The sequence below is a fragment of the Typopeltis vanoorti genome, chromosome 7, assembly GCF_054136105.1.
Source record: "Typopeltis vanoorti isolate ZY-2024b chromosome 7, IOZ_Tvanoo_1.0, whole genome shotgun sequence".
Taxonomy (NCBI): Eukaryota; Metazoa; Arthropoda; class Arachnida; order Uropygi; family Thelyphonidae; genus Typopeltis; species Typopeltis vanoorti.
In genome coordinates, this window is record NC_143555.1 from 119,390,687 (window position 1) to 119,413,117 (window position 22,431).

At 38.3% G+C, this 22,431-nt stretch overlaps 1 protein-coding gene and 1 non-coding gene across 2 annotated transcripts in view; both read right to left on the reverse strand.

Annotated features, from left to right (window-relative positions):
• Dhc36C (Dynein heavy chain at 36C) overlaps positions 1–22,431 on the reverse strand; it is a 1,350,914-nt gene that overhangs the window by 621,745 nt on the left and 706,738 nt on the right. The window lies entirely within an intron of this gene.
• Positions 9,203–9,390, reverse strand: LOC150104998 (U2 spliceosomal RNA). Its single transcript, XR_016548614.1, has one exon. It is a non-coding gene; the product is annotated as a U2 spliceosomal RNA (small nuclear RNA).

Genomic DNA, 22,431 nt, shown 5'->3' on the forward strand with positions numbered 1-22,431 from the left:
TGAATTAGCATTATGTGAATACACAGAATGGCACAAAAAAAAAAGATGTGAAAATGATGAGAATGAATGAATAACAGTGAAGAGTAATAGAAAGAGATGAACAAATAATGAGTGGAGTAGTATGCAGATGGAGCAACTGGCAAGAAGAATGAAAATAGTGAGAAAGCATAAAGAGCACGTAAAGGTCTTTGACTCTTTGAAGAAATGGTCAGACAACATTTCCACCAATACCAACTTCACTATCGTACACACACACAAACATAAGAAGTATAAAAAAACACTGGCTTATATTGATAACACAGCTCAACTACACCATGATAAACATAGATGCACTAATACTGACTGAAGTTGCAATAAACGACACAGAATTTACGCATACAACACAAATAATTACCAAACCTACAACTTATGTAGACCAAACAAAAGAGGAGGTGGCATCGTGGCATTTATCGAAGAAAAATACAACGTGACTGAAAAACAAATTCATTTCAAACATGCGGAAACACTAATTTTGGAAATCACAAATAGCCACAACAGTATCAAATACACAATAAACACAATATACAGACCCCCAGATAATAATCCACTCAGCTTTCTTCATGAATTAGAAGCCTGGCTAAGCGACATCAAACCCCGTACAACCAGTAGTGAGCTATGGAAATTTTAACAAAGAGCTTGTATCATCGAGCAAAAAAAACAAAAAAAGCCGTATTTCACACAAAATCTTTTATTAATACAGCTTGTGTATAATTCCAATCAAAAACTATGAAAGCATAATCAACGTCAAAAGGCTATCATTTTTAAACATATATTACATGATCTAAACATGAAATATTTGCACACAATCAGCTGTGTTAATTTATCTTACATTAAACTATCAAAATATAATAAGAATGAAATCTTTTATAATCTTTCATGAAACATTTGATTGGCTACTGGTTTTGCCATGTGACTGGCTACCAGAAGGGAGAAGGTTAAAGATAGCGCATGTGCTTATTTAATTTCAAACTTGGATGCATTCGCTATAGAGGAGTTGAAACAATAATTCCAAGTTTGTTGCTTAACATGTTTCAAAAAAAAATTTTTTTTTTTTTTTTGCAAAAATAAAAAATTAAACAAGAAGAACAAGGGACTAGCAAATTTGAGAAAAATTTAACAAAGGGCTCGCGCGAGCCCCTTATAGCTCACCACTGCGTACAACACACAGGCTCATCCTAGGAGACATTATCATAAATACTCTTGACCATGCTTCTTCAACCACTAACACAAATCTTGACATACTAAGTCAGTACAACATAAACCCTACCATTAACTCCCCAACTCACTAACACAATCATGCATTGATCATATCAACATACGGGCTCCCATTCATACATATACATCATCAGTAATTAACGTCAAAATTGCCGATCACTACTTTGTCTCAACTTCGTTTTATTACATTACCTACCTCCCCATCCCACCACCACCACCACAAAGGTCGACAAAACTCGATCATACTAAAGAGCACTGTCGATAACCATGTAAAAAATACAGGCTGGAATTGCCTACTTAAAATAGATGATCCTGTAACATTATATGAGAATTTTCAACAAAAGTTCACAGAAATATACAAAAAAGAACCAAACCATACACAAATGAGGCGACAATCGGACAAGAATCCATTGATAAATGACGACATACTAAATAGTATTACTGTAAAAGAAAATCTATGGAAAAAACTCAAAAAGTCACCCAGTAACACATATTTGCAAACCTTATACAAAAACACAAGAAATCAACTAACAACAAAAATTCGTAGGGCAAAAAGACACTACTAATTCCAAAAATTCAATTCAAAAATATAATGACAACATGAAGCAAACATGGGCTACACTCAACAAATTAGTAACTCGAAAAAAGAAAACTTCAGCACAAGATTTTATCGCAAAAAGCTTCGGTCAGGACACAAACCAAGAGGTACTAGCAAACTCATTCAACAATGCCTTCACAAACAATATCACACAACTCAAAAAAGACAAACTACCAATGATCAACAAAAAACCACTGACACAAAGTCAACAACAAATGATGTATTTTCCACCCGTAACAAAACAGGACCTGAAAGAGGCACTCCTACAACTAAAACCAAAGACCACTCCAGAAATAGACAAAATAAGACTCACAGATCTTATAACACACTTTGAACAAATAAATCCAATACTTTTGAGACTCATGAACATAATATTCGACACAGGCATTATTCCACAATAATTAAAAATTGCAATAATTATGCCAATATACAAACACGGTAAAAGAAGTGATACTCAGAACTACAGACCAATAGCTAACCTACCAGTCATCTCAAAAATTAAAAAAAAAATAACACACAAACACACACACACACACCAGACTATAGAACTATTTACAGAAGTACGACATCATCTCACAAAAACAATACGGTTTTCAGAAAACAAAAAGCACCATCACTTTATCAGAAGACATCATGTAATATGTGATATGTAATATGTCACATGTAATATGTAATATATAAATCACATGAAATATGTAATGCTTACAAATCAAGCCACGCCTCCAGCCATTTAGCAACAACAAATGCACTTATTTGGCAGATTCAGCTTGCAGTCATATAATTGCCTTCTATACTCACCCATAAGGCCCTAAAATATTATTATTATTAGTAGTAGTAGTAGTAGTATTGTTCCAGGCAACTCCAAGGAGTCGACAGACTCATCGAGGGAGGTCCTAACATCATGTCAAGAACAACTATTCGACATTCACACAGTATCTATCATACCTTGCCCTGAACGCATTCACGGTCGTAGCACCCTTGTCAACCATGCTCTTGCCCAGCTACCATTCATGGCCCCTAGCCCTCCCACCACCAGTCATATTTTCAAAAATATCTTCTGGATCAATCTTATAGAAACCCTTCAGCAATTTAAATGTCTCAATCATATCACCCCCTCCCTTTGCCTATCGACCAATTTCTGCAACCCACAAATCTTCAACCTATTCTCATAAGGTTCATTACACAGACCTGCTATCATCTTGGTCACTCGTCTCTGGATCCTCTCCACTTCCTCCCCATCACAAAGAAACCCTGGTGCCCGTAACTGGGCACAGCAGTCCAGATCGGATCTTATCAAGGCTCGATACAGAGAAACAATAATTTGTTTGTCTCTGCATGTTAAAGTTTTTTTCAGAAGCCAAGTGATTTGGTGAGCTGTTTTAGTCACTTTTGCAATGAGCCCCTAAACTTCAATTCCCTATCCACCAGCACTCCCAAATCCCTGGCCTCATCAATCTCCTGGAGTACGGTTGCACCTATGCGGCATACTGCTGCTATTCTTTTCATCCCAAAGTGCATAACCTTACACTTTGCCACATTAAATTGATATCCATTTTTCCTAGCCGAGTCCTCCAAACTATCCAAATCTTCATGTAAAATTTTGACATCCTGTGCACTCATAATTGCTCTACCCAACTTTGCATCATCAGCAAACAAGTGAACACTTCCTCTCAAATCCGTTCCTATATCATTGATGAACAAATTGAAACGCAGTGGTCCAAGAACAGAGCCCTGTGGCACTCCACTAGTCACAAGACGTCTTTTAGACTCCACTCCTGAATAAACCACTCTCTGGTATCTCTCCTTCAACCACCCTCCTATCCATCTCACCAACCCTATATCTATCCCCATCTGCTCCAGTTTACTGATTAGGGTTCTATGTGGTATCCTATCAAAAGCCTTGGCAAGGTCCAGTAGTATCACTGTAAACCCATTACTCCTATCCAGTTCAGCTGTCACTGTGTTATAAAACGTGAGCAAGTTACTGAGGCATGATTTACCCTTCACAAAACAATGTTGTCCCCCATACAATATCCTATTTTCATCTATCCAATCCTGTATTCTTTTCTTGACTAATTTCTCTAAGACCTTGACAATGATTCCTGATATGCTAATCGGTCGGTAATTTACAACAGCAGTCTTGGAACCACCTTTATGCAGTGGAACTATTTTCCCCTCCTTCCACCTGCTCGGGACTAATCCGGACCCGAGACTCAAATTATACAAAATGGTCAAGGGTACTGACAATTCTTTAGCTGCTTCTCGTACGACACGAGCTGGTATACCATCCAATCCCACGGATGTATTGACATTGAGGTTATGCAATAGACTACTCACCTCCACTTCATTCACCACAATTCCCGTATAATCTACTGGTACATTCGTTTCTGCGATGTCACCAGCTGGATGATATATTCTTGCAAAGTGCTCCTCAGTAACTCAACTATATCAACTGATTCAGTTACCTCCCTAGCATCGGCATTCTTGAAAATCATTCTGCAATGTACATTTTTCCTTTTACTTGCTACATATCTAAAAAACTGTTTAGGATTCTCTTTAGCCTGCATGGCCAATGTTCTTTCATAATCCTTTTTTGCTTTTCTTACCACACTCGTTACCCTTCTGGCCTATGCTTTATATCATTCTTGTGCCTGCCGGTCACCTTTCTCCTTAAATTCCCTCCATAGTTGTTTCTTATTTTTGCAGCTCAAGCTTAATGGTGTTATTCATCCATTTAACCCCTATTTGATTTATTATTCGGACTCTAGGTATAGAGTCAGCCATTGCTTCATGCAAACACTTCTTAACTGCCTCCCATGCACTATCGACTTCTAGTCCTTGCAGTTGTATATGCCATGGCACTGAACCAACCACTGAACATATCAAGCACTCTCTGACCCCTAGTATTTATCATTACATGCTGTCGCAGATAGTTATACCTTAATAACCACATAAAATCCAATTCCTTCCTCCCATGTGTCCTCTCTCTCACTCCAATCAATGAGACCATAGTTGAAATCTCCCATAATAATAACCCTCCTTCCACTCATTTCTTCTATTTGATTGTGCATACTGTCACAACCATCTTTTCCATCACCTGGTCTATAGCAGCACCCAATTGTATATTTTGTTCTGCTAGCCACAATCTCACACCAAATGGCCTCAAATGTGCTCTTTTCTCTATCCTGCAATTCAACTTCTATTCTCCTTGGCTGCAGCTCATCAGCTATCATCAGCAATACTCTTCCCCCCATTTTATTCTCCAGGTCATTCCTGAACACACTATACCCATCACATTCAATCCCACTAGCTATATCATCTACAGGCAGCCATGTTTCACTAATACCAATAACCTGTGGTCTGAAAGTGCCAACCATGGCCAAAAACACTTCCTTCTTGTTCCTAATACTCCTAGAATTAGTGTACGTGAATTTAAGACCCCCATTAACCCTAACCGTACGTTGATGCCTTATATTAACTATCCCACTCCAATTTGTTGTCCTTATTTGCTCGGGCATATTATATTCATTCTTACATTCGACTGCCTCCCTAAGGACTGTATATCTACTCCCCCACCCTTAATAAATCTAGTTTCCCTGAATTTGCACATCCACCACATTCAGCAACACTTTCTCAAGTCTTCTTACACCGTAACCATTCAAATGCAAGCCATCCATTCGCCCATCGAACTCACTCCATACCTCCACAAATTCCACACCACTCATCATATACAACCCACACATAAAGTCATTCGCAATTATGGCCCTCCTTTTAAACATTTCACTGTCACACCGTGGCAAAAGACTAATCATTCTAACTCTCTCACTCTTTTCTTTTGCTACCTCAAACAATTCATTCAGGTCTTCTATCATTTCCATTTTGTCTCCTTTCAAATCATTCGTACCTGCCACAACAATCATTTCTTTCACCCTTTCCTTTTGCTCTCTAATAGACTCAGTTACATCCTTTATGGTCGCACTAGGTTGGTAAGATTTTGTCAAATCCTCTACTATCACACGTCGTACTAACGAGTCTCCATACAGCAATCTATCCTTCATTTTGTTCATGTTCACACTCATATGTCTATTTTTCCTGACATAATTTTTATTATTGGCTGGTTCATTCAGTCGACATTTGCTCATACGCTCTAGCTGCTGTTTTGCCCTTTGTATCGCACCATTCAACAACGCAATCTCACTCATTGCATCTATCTCATCTTTTTTATTCTCAGTAAAACCATTAATACTATCATTCACACTCTCACAATTCTCTGGTACAACCTCGCCGTTTCTTGTCATATCCCTATTTTCTTCATTCTGAAGTTTGAGAAAAATATCACACTTACGATCCGAAATACTCTTCAATTTCTCATTCTCTCTACATTTTCTACACATTCACTCCTTTATTATCATCTAACCACGCTCTGACCGCACTGCACAAAGCGTACATTTCGCAGCTAGTACACTGAATCATCTCTTTTATACTACCATTCTTTGATAAAGATGGCGAACCATCATTACTGGTCGCCATTTTCCTTTGTACTGGAGCCATACTTACTTGCAATGTATTTTATCAAATTATAAATTATAACACACCAAAATCACACAAAAGATGCACTAAGAGATGCAAGCCAAACAAAACTATGCAATATTAAATAAATTTATCAACGATAACTGAAAATAATACTTATCTTATCCGGAGCTTTCACGAACACTATACACTACGAATTCCTCTAGCGACGACAGCCCCAATAAAATATGTTATAAAGACACACAAAATACTCTAAAAACATGAAAATCGTTCTAATATACTATAAAACCAATTTTCTAAGGAAAAACACACACAAAAACACCAAAAATCACCAATTTTACACGAGCGCTAAATTACACCGACCACTCACCATATATACCTACCCTTTTTTGAGTAATTATAGCCAATGTATTTAAAATAAGGGACACTCCTAAACAAAAACAGGCTATAATAGCCGTAATTATAATAATAGTGTTTAAGAGGAGTAGCATGGGAATTTTCCCAGAAACTATACCTAATTATTATTATTATTTTAATTGAAATGCAATTATTATTATTATTATTATTATTAGACACCTCCAGGGAGTCCAAAGACTCATCGAGGGAGAGTGTGCCAACAGCATCGAACCATTGGATCCCCTTCCAACTACTAACCATGCTCAAACTTACTTAACTGAGCCATTAGTAGCAGAGGCTCTACCAATCGGCCAACATTTTGCTGGCTATGTAGAAACTGAATCACACGTGCAGCACTTGGTGCTGAATTTGTAAATATTACAAGCTAGAATGTCACTAAAGATGATTTTGAAAGTTTATTTTTCACTTGGTTAGAGTATAATAAATTTAGTTTAATCCTTTATCCAAGTGTGAGCAAACAAAGTTTGCACCTGAAAGTATCTTCAGGACTGGGGTAAGGTGGTACAACACCAGACAACTCGTTGCAAAGGTGGAGCAAGCTACCAACACTCCTATCTCAGTATCTCCTATAATGCAAAACACATCTCCTTGCAGATATGTCTAATGTTATGCATTAAGAGAAGGGCCACTACCCAGACCAGTTTCAACATTTATTTTGTGAGTTAAACAAATTTCATCATTGGCCTGTAGAGTAAGATAGGCTGAGAGTCAGCAAATAGTAGGAGAGGAAATAAAGATATAGAGTGTATAGTGGTAGGGTAGGTAAAAGAGGCCTTAGTTGACCTGTTTTAGCTGTTTGCCCCCCGGGGCGCTTCTAAAACAGTCGTTGATTTTTCACTTTAAAAAAAGGAAAAATCCTAAAAAGGAAACATGTAACAAAACAAAGAGAGAATAAATCTGGAGAAGGAATGGAAAGGTAAACTTAGAGGTGGAGGAGGGATCTGGCCCGAGTGATGCAGCTCACAAGGAACTGCCCCGCCTCGCTGTAAGCCTTTGCTGCTCGGGTTCTCAGGTCCTACCCCACCTGTGGGAGCTAAAAACCAGTGAAGCTGAGTACAGAAATCCACAAGGTGGTTGCTGTTCCTTTCTTTTGTTGTGGGCTGTTATGATTCTTTTGGCCACCTCACTTCCCTTGGCCATGTCTAGTTTGCAGAGAGCTATGTAGAACGCTGAAGCTGCCTCCTCATCTATATCCAGGGCTACCTCTACTTGCTCAGGGGTGATTTTGCTGATGTCATCAACGAAGAGGTCACCCCATTTTGCACTGACGATGTCAGGTCCATATTTCCCTGTGAAGAGGAGTTCAGGTTCTCCTACTTTATCTATTGCCTCTTTAAACTTTTCTGCCACCCCGGGTATACCGAGACTCTAAAACATCTCTAAGGAGATGTTTTAGAGTCTCCCCTGCTTTTGCATGAGGGACTTCTGGGTGTTCGGTTTCAGATACTTTTGCTGTTTTGAGATTTGTCAGCTCTTCTTCCTGCAGACTTAATGGCCGTTTGGAAGTTTTGGTGTTCGTCTCCATCTCTACTTCAGCTTCTTCTACTGTATCTGAATTGGCGATGTCTATATTGGCAGTGGTAGCTCCGCTTTCATCTGTGGGAGTTACCATGATGGTTTCTGCATTGTCAGTCTCTTCTGTTGGGATCGTATTGCTGGTCTCTGCAATTCTGGTAGGTTTCCCTCCCTTATGGGACCTTTTAGTTGTCTTAGACATGGCGGCATGATCAGGCGTGGCCTCAAGAGGTGGAAACTCTTCCTGTGTTGTGACCTTTTCATTACTTGGTTTTGTTGCTGATGTGATTGCACCACACATCCTCTCTGCGAAGGTTCTGGATGGGCAGGTGTCGACTCTGTGGTCAGTGACCCCCACATTTCAAACAAGCTGCCTCACATTTTTCTTGGTTGTGGCCAATTTTTAGGCAGTTCTTGCATTTTATGCGAGGGCAGTACTCCCAAAGATGATTGAAGGCACCACATCTAAAGCACTGCTTTTTGACGACTGGGTAATTTACCATTACCCGGGCAGATCCTATGAGGACAAAGTTAGGAACTTCGGTCCTTATTTCAAGAGAGATGGTTACCTCCCCTGACTTCCACTCAGGATTGTTGGTGTCATTGTGAACCTGGATTTCCCATACAACTCCCCACTTAGAGAATACGCTATGAATTATATCGTTGTTCTCTGCATATTCTAGGGGAAATCGTGGTATTTAAGGGTTCTCAGGATGCTCCCAACCATGAAGGGAGATACTTTTACTTTACCACAGTCAAACCCTTGGAGAAGCTTTTCTCTGGTCTCCATATTTTTAGTCACTACCTGGTATCTTCCTCCCCCATAAGGGGTAAATCCAAAAATGTTCTCTGCGCCGACGCAGTGAGTACGCACACGCGGAAGAATGGAGGGCATGATCAGATGGGGGGGCCTAACTATTCCCACCACCAAGTGTTTGATATTTCCCCAGTCCGGAGTTTACGAAGTTCTGTTAATTTCCAGTTAAATATCGTGAAACCCGATGGGACTCATACCGATATTAACGGTTAAGAACAGAACTATACACTTTATCTAAGCCAAACGGCCGAGAAGCTAACGATACTACAGAAATGATCCTGTGAAGTATGATCTTCACAGGATCATTTCTTCGATCTTCGACCTTTATTGAGGTCTCTTTGGTGGGAGCCAGGCCCAAGTGGAGATATCATGCAGAAGCATTAGCAGGTCATCTCTACCTATAGAAGTTGTCAATTGGTGTGCCACCCTTTTTTAATAAATTACTCTGGATTTAGAGTAAGATGTTGAAAGTTTATTTTTCACTTGGTTAGAGTATAATAAATTTAGTTTAATCGTTTATAATTTAGTTTAATCCTTTATGGATAAAGGATTAAACTAAATTTATGGATAAAGGAATAAAACAAAATTTATTATACTCTAACCAAGTGAAAAATAAACTTTCAATATCTTTCTCTAAATCCAGAGTAATTTATTAAAAAAGGGTGGCATACCAATTGGCAACTTCTATAGGTAGAGATGACCGACCTGCTAATGCTTCTGCCTGGTATCTCCACTTGAGCCTGGCTCCCACTGAAGAGACCTAAACAACTAGGACCTAAAGGAGAGTTCCAGTTCCAGATCGAAGAGAAAGAGCGTTTTGGTGTTGCACTACCCAAAGGATCAGCTAGACAAGTAAACATATATGGTTTCACACCGTACTCGACAGAGAGATTTCAAATCGTGGTCAAAAACGACCAAACAAGAAGAAAATTATTAGAGGGTTTCCCTTGTTTGGGGCAAACAATCAAGCTTTTTTAGTAGGGAGTCTATGCAGAACATTAAAAATAACCAGATTTCCCCTAGAATACCTTGAGAACGAAGCCGACATTAAGAAATTCTTTAGTCAATGAGGTGAAATTCATGATATCAAAGCGATTGAACACACAGAATAAAGGCTGGAAAACAGGAGAAGTAGAAATCCAGATGGATATGAAAACAGATGTTCCCAACTTCATTAAGTTAAGCCAAACAAGGGTTATGGTCAACTACCCGGGTGTCAAAAGATTGTGCTTTCGATGTGACTCTGCTGAGCACCTCGGGGCAGATTGCCCGAGAATACAATGTAGAAACTGCAAATCAACGAAGCACAAATTAGAAAGCTGCACAGAACCTTGTCTTAAATGTGGGGACTTGACCCACAAAGTCGACACATGCTCGTACAAGATGCATTCAGAAGTAATTGGAGGGACCATAACACCAGTCAGGGCTACACCCATGGGAAAACCTGAGGCATTACCAAGGAGCGATTTTCCGGAGCTCTGCCATCAGGCCGAAAAAGGGGCAACAGCGGAAAACATAACCTCCACAAAAACCCCAATGGGTAAGATACCCAAGGCAACCTGCCACACGAAGGACAAAACCGCCAACATCGAGATTGCAAATATCGAAACGCGCAGGAAAGAGGAAGAAGTTGTCACAACCAGCGCTCCAACAAAGCGTACAAGAGAAATAGAAACAGAGGAAAAGAAAAAAGCTAAACAAAGCATCCTACTGTCATCAGAGGATGAATCAGATAACACCCAAATTACAGGCCAATGTGGAGCAACAGGCACAAAGCCCCTCGACGTAGCCACAACAAGGCCAGGAAACTCTCCCCCAGTAACAAACGAACCTACAAAACCCCAAACACATAACCATGGAACGGACATTGCCTGCAACACAGATATGGAATATGAAGGCAACCTCGTTATTGATACGGATGCAAACAGCTCTGACGAAGAACCAGATGTGGTTCATCACGTAGACCCACGAACAGATCAAAACCCCCCTTCTTCTAAACAACATGGAATTTAAAATTGCCACTCTAAACACTAACGGTTTACGCAACCTTTTTGCGCAAAGCGCTGTCTGGAAGCTAACATTGTTAACGCACAAAATTAATATCCTCCTGATCCAAGAAACCCATTTCTATAAGCATGAAAAAAAAAAAAAAGCTCCTTCTTCTAAGTTTTTTCTTTTGGTTTTGTTTCTGTGTATTCACACTTAGTCCACATACGAGGGGGGAAGACCTGAGAACCCGAGCAGCGAAGGCCTACAGCGAGGCAGTGCAGCTCCTTGTGGGCTGCATCACTCGGGCCGGGCTCTTACCCCAACTCTTGGTTCTCTGGTTGATAAAGTCCACCTCAATACGAATCCCACTATCGCAGTTTTTTTTTTTTTTTCAGTTGTAAAGCATAGTTTAAGAATAATCTAAGTGCCAAATTTTAAAAAACATTTTTCTTTATTTTTTAGGGGTTATGAGATGACGTCTCCAGACACCTAGATTAATGTAATCTAAAGTTATGTTTTTTCGGGTAAAATGAAATGTAAATTTTAAGTCTCTTTTTTCGAACAGGTGTAAGGAGATTATGTTTTACAGACCTTTTAGCCACAACCTCTGGGTTATACAGCTAAACAGGTTGACTGAGGCCTCTTTTTACCTCCTACTATCCTACTCTACCTTTCTTTAACTTCCCCTATTACTACCTGCTGACCCCCAGCAATCTTTATACTCCAAAGGCCGATGATGAAAGACATGAACTTCCATTCCACCTCAATAAAGTTCGAAACTAGTCTGGGTAGTGGGCCTTCCCTTAATGCATAACATTAGACATATCCGCAAGGAGATGTGTTTTGCATTATAGGAGATACTGAGATAGGAGTGTTGGTAGCTTGCTCCACCTTTGCAACGAGTTGCCCTGTTGTTGTACCACCTTACCCCAGTCCTGAAGATACTTTCAGGATAAAGGATTAAACTAAATTTATTATACTAAAGATGATTATTGTAATTGTGTAAATATTTTAGAAATCAATAAAAAAAATAATAATGATAAAATTATTATTACGATTATTATATGCAAAAAAAAAATTATTATTGTGCGGGCACCTCCAGAGAGTCGTAAAACTCATTGTGGGAGACCCAAACTATGAACACAATTGTCATAGCTCTCCTTAAAACCATTAACAGACAAGGCACAACTGACTCAGCCAACCCACTTCATACTTCGTCACTCACTGAGTGAAAAATCTAGTCCCCATGCCCTTGCAAACCACATTTTTACCCAATTTCCAAGGCCGATCTCTAGTAATGTCCTCTCTAGCCAAGTGCTGAAACATTTCCGCTTCATCAAGCTTATAAAATCCTTAAAGTAACTTAAATGTTTCTTCACTATCAACAAAGGAAATGACTGACAAAATCCATGGCATCGTTATGGAAGACCGCCGACTGAAAGTACGTGAGATTGCTAAGATTGTAGGCATCACAACTGAATGGGTGTATAGTATCCTGCATGAAAAATTGCACATGAAAAAGCTGTGCGCATGATGAGTGCTGCAATTGTTGACTATCGATCAAAAACGCATGAGAAAAGACATTTCAATGCAGTGTTTGGCAATGTTTAATCGCATCATCATCATCATCATCATACGTATCAAGGATTTAGGCCTAGTATGGCCTGTTCCGGCCTTAAAAGTCATCGTTGAATCGTTTAAGAGGACGTACTGGTTTTCTTTTTCCTAATGGCTTGTGCGCATCCCCTGGGTGGCGGATAGGGGAGCCCACCATGTGTGTGTGTATATATATATGGTGGGGTGGTCCGAATATACTGAATAAGGACTCGTGGACCAACAGGCAATCATCTTGATTGTAAGGGAAGCGGCACTTCCATGGACCCCTAGCTGGATCTATCCTCTCCTTCTACTTTGAGGAAGACCCACTTACTTTAATCTTTCCTATAAGGCCTTATCAGCCAACTCTTCTTACTTTATGACCCTTGTGCTATTAGAGTACTCGAGGGCCATGAGGTCTTTTCATTTCTGGCCTTACAACTATGTCCTCTCTATAAACCTCACTATATTTCTTCTATAATCTACCCTTTCCCCTTCAATATACCCTATTCCTCCTATGGGTTTAAATTCGGAAGAAGGCGAGTTCAGAAGCCTTAAGGTAGCAGCCCTACCACTGAACTATTCCATCGTCAGGCTAGTCCCCTGACATGGAGAACATAACCATACTTGTAAGCTGACAGAAAAAGATAATCGGGTTGAATGTTTAATCGCAATTCGCAGGAATTTTTGTGTCAATTCATGACTGTTGACAAAACTTGGATCCACCCCTACGCACTTGAGTCCAAGCAGCAGTCAAACAGTGGATAAGTGCCAGGTGAAAGAGCAATGAAAAAAGCGAAGACCCTTTTGTCAACTGGGAAGGTGATGGCCACCGTTTTCTGGGATTCCTGAGGAATCATCATGATAGACTGAAAAGATTAAGACAATAACAGGAGTCTATTATGCGTAATTGTTGGACCATTTAAAAGAAGAAATGAAGAAAAAAATGGCCAAGATTAGCACACAAAAAAGTGCTCTTTCATCAAGACAATGCACCGTTCAACACATTGGCCATCGCAATTGCAAAATTGCATGAATTGAGGTTCGAATTGATTCCACATCCACCGTATTATCCATACTTGGCCCTATGTGACATCTTCTTGTTCCCAAACTTAAAAATTTGGTTGTTGTGAAAAAATTTTCTTTGAAAGAGAATGTCATCAAGGCTGTCAATGACTATTTTGCACTATTTGACAAATGTTACTTTTTAGATGGGATGAAAAAATTGGAAACTCGCTGGCCCAAATGTGTAGATCTCGATGGAGACTATGTTGAGAAATAAAGGTCAATTTTTCCAAAAGAATGTGTTTAACTTTTTTTTTTACCAAACTTTTCAAACAACCCTCAATATTACGGCCGAGTTGGATAAAGGGAACGGATACACTATGATAACATTGGATTTTTATAAGGCATTTGATAGGATACCACACGATAGGCTGTTATGTAAATTGGAGAATATGGGATTGGGACATAATCTATTGACTTGGATCAGGGAATGGTTGACAGACAGATATCAAAAAGTGGTATACAGTGGATGTGAATCTGCCAGATTTAAGGTAACCAGTGGTGTACCTCAGAGTTCAGTCCTTGGGCCATTATTGTTCAATCTATACATTAATGACATCGAGCAGGGTCTATCATCAGATTTGCAATTGTTTGCTGATGATGCGAAGATAGGCAGGACAATCAGGGATACTACTGATATTCAGCAATTACAAAATGATTTGAATAGACTGGAAATCTGGGCAAACAAAAATGGCTATCAGTTTAATGTTAGTAAGTGTAAAATTATGCACTTTGGCGAGATTAGAGTTCCAGCGGCATATTATATTAGTGGGGTTATGCAAAAAGAAACTGAAGAGGCAAGGGATCTTGGTGTATTGGTGGATAAGAATTTAAAGTTCAAAGATCACATAGCAAAAGTTGCAAATGCAACTCAGAGGATTATTATTATTATGATTATTATTATTATTATTATTTTGGGCAACTCCAAGGAGTCGACAGACTCATTGAGGGAGGCCCTAACATCATTTCAAGAACAACTATTCAACATTCACACAGTATCTATCATACCTTGCCTTGAACAACTCCCAAAACTCCCAAATTTCTGGCCTCATCAATCTCCTGGAGTACGGTTCCACCAATGTGATATACTGCTGCTAATCTTTTCACCCCAAAATGCATAACCTTACACTTTGTCACATTAAATCGACATCCATTTTCCTTAGCCCATTCCTCCAAACTATCCAAATCATTTCGCAAAATTTTGACATCCTGTGCACTCACTATTGCTCTATCCAACTTTGCATCATCAGCAACCAAGTGAACACTTCCTCTCAGATCCTTTCCTGTATCGTTAATGAACAAATTGAAAAGTAGTGTTCCAAGAACAGAACCCTGTGGCACACCACTAGTCACAAGCGGTCTTTTGGACTCTACTCCTGAATAAACCAGTCTCTGATATCTCTCCATCAACCAGGATAATTGCTATGTTGAAGTGAACCTTGACATGTAAGGATAAGGAAGTAATTTTGCCTCTTTATAAGGCTTTGATAAGACCATACTTGGATTACTGTGCACAGATTTGGTCTTCTGGGTTCCAAGGGGAAAAAGAAGACCAAAGGGTACAAAGAAGAGTTACAAAGATTATATCTGGATTATGGGATTTAGATTATGAGGACAGATTGCAAGTATGTGGATTACAGTCTCTGGTTAACAGGAGAAAGAGGGGTGATATGATAGAGGCCTATAAACTTTTCAATGGGTGTTATAACATTTCAACTGATGAAATTTTTCATTATATGGAAGGTGGGGAGAGAACACTGGGTGGGCATCCATGGAAGTTAAATTTATTTGCAGTCAAGAAAGGGGTAAAAGCTAGGTTTTTCTCCAAGAGAGCAGTGAGTGAGTGAGTGGAATAATTTGCCCTTATGTGTAGTGAGCGCATCTAGTGTGTAAATGAATTCAACGGTAGGTATGATAGCTGGGTTGGGTAATTTACAGCCTCCTTCAATGAGTCCTTAACTCCCTGGAGGTCTCCGATAATAATAATAATAATGATAATAGTGCTATGTATTTTGAGAAGGGTCACTATCCATACTGGTTTTGACCTTTATTGAGGTATGTTTAAGTGTGGGAATACCTCTCCAAAAGCTTGTGCGATCCTCAGATCAGCAGTGGTATCCTCAGATTAACTCAGCAGTAATTCAACTCAGTGAGAAGCCCACCATGCCACTGAGAAGAACCCTCAGCAGTGGCTCTGCCAATGGCAGGCCCAACCCACCAGTGAGCAGAGATGCTCATATCTCAAGGAAAGCAACCACTTCATGCACAAAAGCACATCAGTGGGAGCCAGACCCAGAAGTTATATCTCCATATACAAGTAATTAAAAGGTATAACTCACACCTTATTACTAAAATACTCTGGATTAGCGAGAGAGAGAGAGAGAGAGATGTTGAAAGATTTTGCACTCGGTTATACAATAAATTAAAATTGACAAGAAATTATATTATTGGTTTAATCCTTTATCCAAGGTAAGCAAAGTTTGTGCATGAAGTATCTTCATGACTGGGCCACTTGTATAGAGGCTAATGACTTCACACCACCTTAGCATTCCATAATGCAAAACACATATCCTATTCAAATTAAGTGGATATTGAATCCAACATTATTTCAAAGTCGAATAGAGGAACTACAAGAGTTTCATGTCGAATATAGAAACTATAAAATAAAAGTTTCAGCAGACCCAAGCATAAGCAAACCTTTCATGACAGGGGCAACTCATAGTAAAGATGGAGTAAGCCCTGATCACTATCCTTACTATTTCCCATAATGTAAAACCATCACAACTGAATGTGATGTATTATCTCTGGGTAGAGACCCCCCCCTCCCCCAAATGTTATACATTTGGGGGAGGGGGGGGTCTCTACCCAGAGCAGCTTCGACCTTTGTTGAGGTCTTGACAGTGGGAGCTAGACCCAGATGTAAATGTAAATACATCAGGTTGAAGGGATGCAGAACTCATACTTTACAATATGAGTTGCTAAAAAAAGATGTCACATCACAAAAAGCACTAAGAATTACTGAAAAAGAGAGCCAAAAGACTTCATTAGGCAATGCAAAATTATTCAAATTAAGTGGATATTGAATCTAACATTATTTCAAAGCTTACTCCACCTTTACTACGAGTTCCCCCTGTCATGAAAGGTTTACTTACGCTTGGATCTGCCGAAACTTTTATAGTTTCTATATTTGGCATTTCAGCTTTGAAATAATGTTGGATTCAACATCCACTTAATTTGAATAATTTTGCATCTCCAAAGTGAAGCCTTTTGGCTCTCTTTTTCAGTAATTCTTGGTACCTTTTGTGATGTGATACCCTTTTTAGCAACTGGTATTGTAAAGTATAAGTTCTGCATCACTTCAACCTGAGTATTTACATTTACATCTGGCACTGGCTCCCACTGACGAGACCTCAACAAAGGTCGAAACCGGTCTGGGTAGTGAATCCTCCCCCCCCCATTATGTATAACATCATACATGTCTGCTAGGAGATGTGTTTTACATTATGGGTAATACTAAGAGCTTACTCCACTTTACTATGAGTTGCTCCTGTCATGAAAGGCTTGCTTACACTTGGATCCACTGAAACTTTTATAGCTTCTATATTCGGCATGAAACTCTTGTAGTTTCTCTATTCGGCTTTGAAATAATGTTGGATTCAATATCCACCTTAATTTGAATAATTTTGCATCGCCAAAGTGAAGCCTTTTGGCTGTCTTTTTCAGTACATATCCTATAATGCTCATATAGGACATAGGATATGAGCATTAATTTTGGATGGTGCATGGTATGCAGATTAATAATCTATGGAGGTAACAACATTAAGAAATGATAATTAATTTTATTTACAATTTCATTTACTCAGTTTGAAATTAAAACAGAAGCAACTAAGACTCAAGGCCATCATGTTGACAGAACTAGATATTGACTGGTTACAGACCTAGAATAGATCTAGATTGTTTCCAGTGCTAGACTGTTCTAGACACCAACTGGTTCTAGATCCAAAAGTTAATTATTGTTTTGCATACAAAACAGAAATAAGAGAGATGAAATTCTTGCATTCACCAAATTAATTTGCATGAAAGTTGTTGGAATAACCTTTTTTTTTATAAAATCAATATAACATAGAATGCTTATTTTGCTAAGGAGCACACCTGTGTTTGAATGCACTGGTTTTGACCTGTGATTTAATGAGTAAAAACCATTATTACACAGATAATGCATTTTGAAACACATACTTTGGAGTGAACCAGGAGTACTTCATGTTTCTATCTTCACAAACCTGATAATTTATAACCTGGAACTTAATTGAAATAATACTATTAACAATAAATTGTTCAAAAGCAAAAGAAATCAAACAACCATAAAAGAATAAATGACAAAAGAATTAAACACGATAACTATAAAGAATTTAAAATTGATGATTAAAAATATGCTGGCAAGAATGTAGTCTTTGACTACATTCTTGCCAAAGACTCCCAGATGAGTCTTTGACTACATGAGATCTTATTTAATAATAAAGAATTAAACCACCAGAAAAGGATAAATAATGTATGGAAATAATTAAGCTTCAAAAAGGACAAAAGAATAAAAATGATGTTGCATAATTATGTATTAGCCATTTCAATGTGGCATCGTCTTCAGAAGTGTGAAGAATGCCCTACTCAGGGAAAACATGAGAGACAGTAGATGAAAAAGTGAAACAGGTGGTGGAGTCCACTTAAACGGCTACATCAAATCACAACTCATTTCTCAGTGTAATAAATTTAGTTTAATCCTTTATCCCAGTGAGAGCAAACAAAGTTTGTGCTTGGTGTTGTACTACTTACCAAGGTAAGATAGTACAACACTATATTCAGTCCTGAAGATATTTTCAGATGCAAACTTTGATAAAGGATTAAACTAAATTTATTATAGTCTAACCTAGTGAAAAATAAACTTTCAACATCTTTCTCTAAATCAAGAGTAATTTAATAAAAAAAGGTGGCAACTCCTATAGGTAAAGATGACCTTGCTACTGCTTCTGCCTGGTATCTCCAACTTTGGGCCTGGCTCCCAGTGGGAGCCAGGAGATACTGGGAGATACTGGGATAGGAGTGTTGGTAGTTTGCTCCACCTTTGCTACAAGTTGCCTGGTATTGTACTACTTACCAAGGTAAGATAGTACAACACTATATTCAGTCCTGAAGATATTTTCAGGTGCAAACTTTGTTTGCTCTCACTGGGATAAAGGATTAAACTAAATTTATTATAGTCTAACCTAGTGAAAAATAAACTTTCAACATCATTTCTCAGTGGTGTTAACCTTGAGGTAATTTTAATATGGTGAAGCTTCCAAATTTTCAAAATTACACAGGGGCAATAGATGGTTATGAAGTTGCTGTCACTCTTGTGGCTATAGTTTCTGAAATCCATAATATATTTTGGAAGTCATGTGGCTTTTTCAATTCGGGGAATGTAATTCTGTTTGAATGTGTGGATTGCAATTTCAGTTTTGCCGATATTAGGTTTTTTATTTTTATTCTTTTTATTGCTATTGCTTAGGTATTCAGGAATGGGAATATTACAGTCACAAAAACATTCTTGTGACAGGGAATTTGTATATGTGTGTTAAGGCTCAATTGCTAGGAGGACATTATGTTGGAGGTTTAATCGAGTATTAACAGCACTAAGAAAGGAATAAAAAGTAATTTTAATGCTTCCGATATTCAATCACGATGAACAAAAAATCTTCAGGGAATACAGCTAGCATTTATAACATGCACACATACACACAAAGACAACACACTATTCAATGAAACACGTGGCTATGACTCTAAAGTCTTATGTCCTATCTAGGTGGTGTACCATCTATTGGCATTTCTAGGTGGCTGATAATGTAAATCGGGACCTCTGATATTTAATGTTTCCCATATTTTGGGAAATTTTTTGCACCTGTATTTGTCTAAATTTGGTTAATTTCTGAGTGCCATTAAAGATTCCAAAAATACTTTCTGTTTTAAATACCACTTTTTTTAATATCACTCACAGGATCTTCTGGAAGAAAACCACCATGCTCCACCATAGTAAATTAAAAAAAAAAGAAAGAAGACTGTTTTTGGAATCTGCAGTGGCACTGAGCTATAGATTCCAAATCTGTAGTGGCACTCAACTTTAAATTAACTGAATTTAAACAAATATGGGTGCAAAAAACTTCCCAAAATTTGGGAAACATTAATCATCAGGGTTGTCTACATTAACAATCCCAATTTACATCCTAAGTTGTCTAAAAATGGCCATAGAGAGTGCATCACCTAGATGGGACTTTAGAATCATAATCACCAGTGTTGCCAATTTAGCTCTTTTGGAGCTAGATCTAGCTCTTTATTTTCTTCCCTAGCTCCAAAAATTTTAATCTAGCACCTAGCTCAAAATATAGCTCCTTCAGAACTAGTTTCAGCTCTTTTTAGTTGTTTTTATAACTTACTGTTAAAGAATTGTTTTGAAAGTTTTCCAGATGTTCGCATTTGATAAGGAATTGTATTGTACATTTGGTACGAGCATTACACGTTTCAAACGCATGATGACGTCATCAGTCACATGGCCCAACAGTCTGCCATTTTGTCGCCTTAAATTGATAGCACCGCTACAGGTTAGTCTTTGCACAGTGTTCTGGTTGGTAGTTACGATAGAGAGTGGGAAGTTTCAAAGACTGTTTCAAATTCGTTACAGTAAAGAGTTGTATACCCTTCTTCAAAAATGAGCAAAGAGAAAAATAAAGCTTACAAGCAAAAATTTAGGAGAGAGAGTGGTTGCAAATGGGAATGTTTAGTAAATGGTTGTGTGAAGTTCCTGGTGAAGCTACAAAAGGCCACTGTAAGTTTCGCAGATGTGATATAGCTGTTAAATATTGTCAGCTTGTAAAGCATAGCAAAACTAAGAAACGCCTTGCTGCAGTTCCATATAAGGCTGTTCCTATACAAATATGCTTGTGAAAAAATCTGATGAGACTGCGAACTTTGAAGATAGGTTAGCGTTATTTCTTTGTTGTCACTCATCATTCAACAGTTGCGATCATCTAGTAGATCTTTGCAAAAATATCATCCCAGACAGTCGAATTATGCCAAAGGTAAAAATGCACTGAACTAAGTGCTCTGCAATTGTAAAGAATATTCTAAGTGAGCATTTTGAAGATGTAATTGTGGACATTGGAAATGAAAATTTTAGCTTGCCAATAGACGAATCAAATGATATCACAGTGAATAAGATTTTAGGAATGGTCATCATTTATTATAGCAAGAAATTCATCAAAATTATGCATACATTTCTGAGTATGGTGGTTCTAGAAAAGTGTGATGCTAGTGGTATTGTGGCTGCACTGAAAAAAGAGCTCTTGACCAAGAAACTGGACTTTAAAAATCTCATTGCAATTGATACAGACAATGCCAGTGTTATGGTTGGTGTCAGTAATGGCGTTTATGAACAACTGAAGGCATATATTCCCTCCTTAATTTTAATTAGATGTGTATGCCATTCATTACAACTGGCAGTGTCTCACACTTGTGCAGAATCTCTCCCAAGAAAATTTGAATTTTTAGTTGCCGAAACATATAAGTGGTTTTCACATTCTTCAAGACAAGCAGCATACAAAGAGCTGTATCAAACTATCAACGAAAATTATGCTCTCTGAAAATTGCAAGTAATTGTGCAACAAGGTGGCTCTCCATTGAACCTGCAGTGGACAGAATTCTCAGCCAGTGAGTGGAATTAAAAACTCACCTCGAGGTCGTGAGTGTGACTGAGAAATGTTAGAAAGCTCAAATTTGTGGGAGATGTACAAAGATGAAAGGAATCTGTTGTACCTTTTATTTTTGCATCCTGTTCTAGTTCAAGTTCAGCAAGTTAACAAAATTTTCGACTCTAACAGTGCGGATAAGAAGAGATTATTTGAAGACCTTTCTCGTTTGATTCGCTCTATTGCTAATATGTTAGTGATACCATCGTCCACAGCCAACCCTCTAGAGCAGTGGTTCTTAACCTGGGGTGTGTGCATCCCATGGGGGGCGAGAAAGCATTTCCAAGGATGCGAGAGAAGTTTCTAAATTTTGACCCAGATTCGATGGACGACAGCTATTTAATAAAAGATGATCTTACTGAAATATGAGTCAATGCACGTTTTCAAATGGAATTTGAAAAACTGGACTTAGAACAATTCTGGTGCACACAGTTAGAACCTTATTCACAGCTAGCAAAAGCAGCATTGCAGACACTTTTACCATTTGCCACCACCTAACTGGGTGAAATGGGATTTTCATCACTTTTGCACATAAAAACAAAAGCCAGAAATCGCTTAAATGCAAGTGATGACTTACGCGTGGCTCTTTCAAAAAAGGAGTCTCGCTTCAAAAGTATTATTATGAATAAAGAACAACATAGACATTAAAAATAAGAGATATTGTTTTGTATGTATATGTAAATATATGCGTTTATTTTTCAATAAAAAAATTATCTTGCAATAGATGTAATTTCCTAAATAAAGAAATAGAAACACATTTTTCAAGGGGGGTGCAAGAACTTATTTTTAGATTCAAGGGGGTGCCAATCACTAAAAAGGTTAAGACCCACTGCTCTAGAGTCATAGATTGATGACTATTTGGATCCCAATCCAAATCT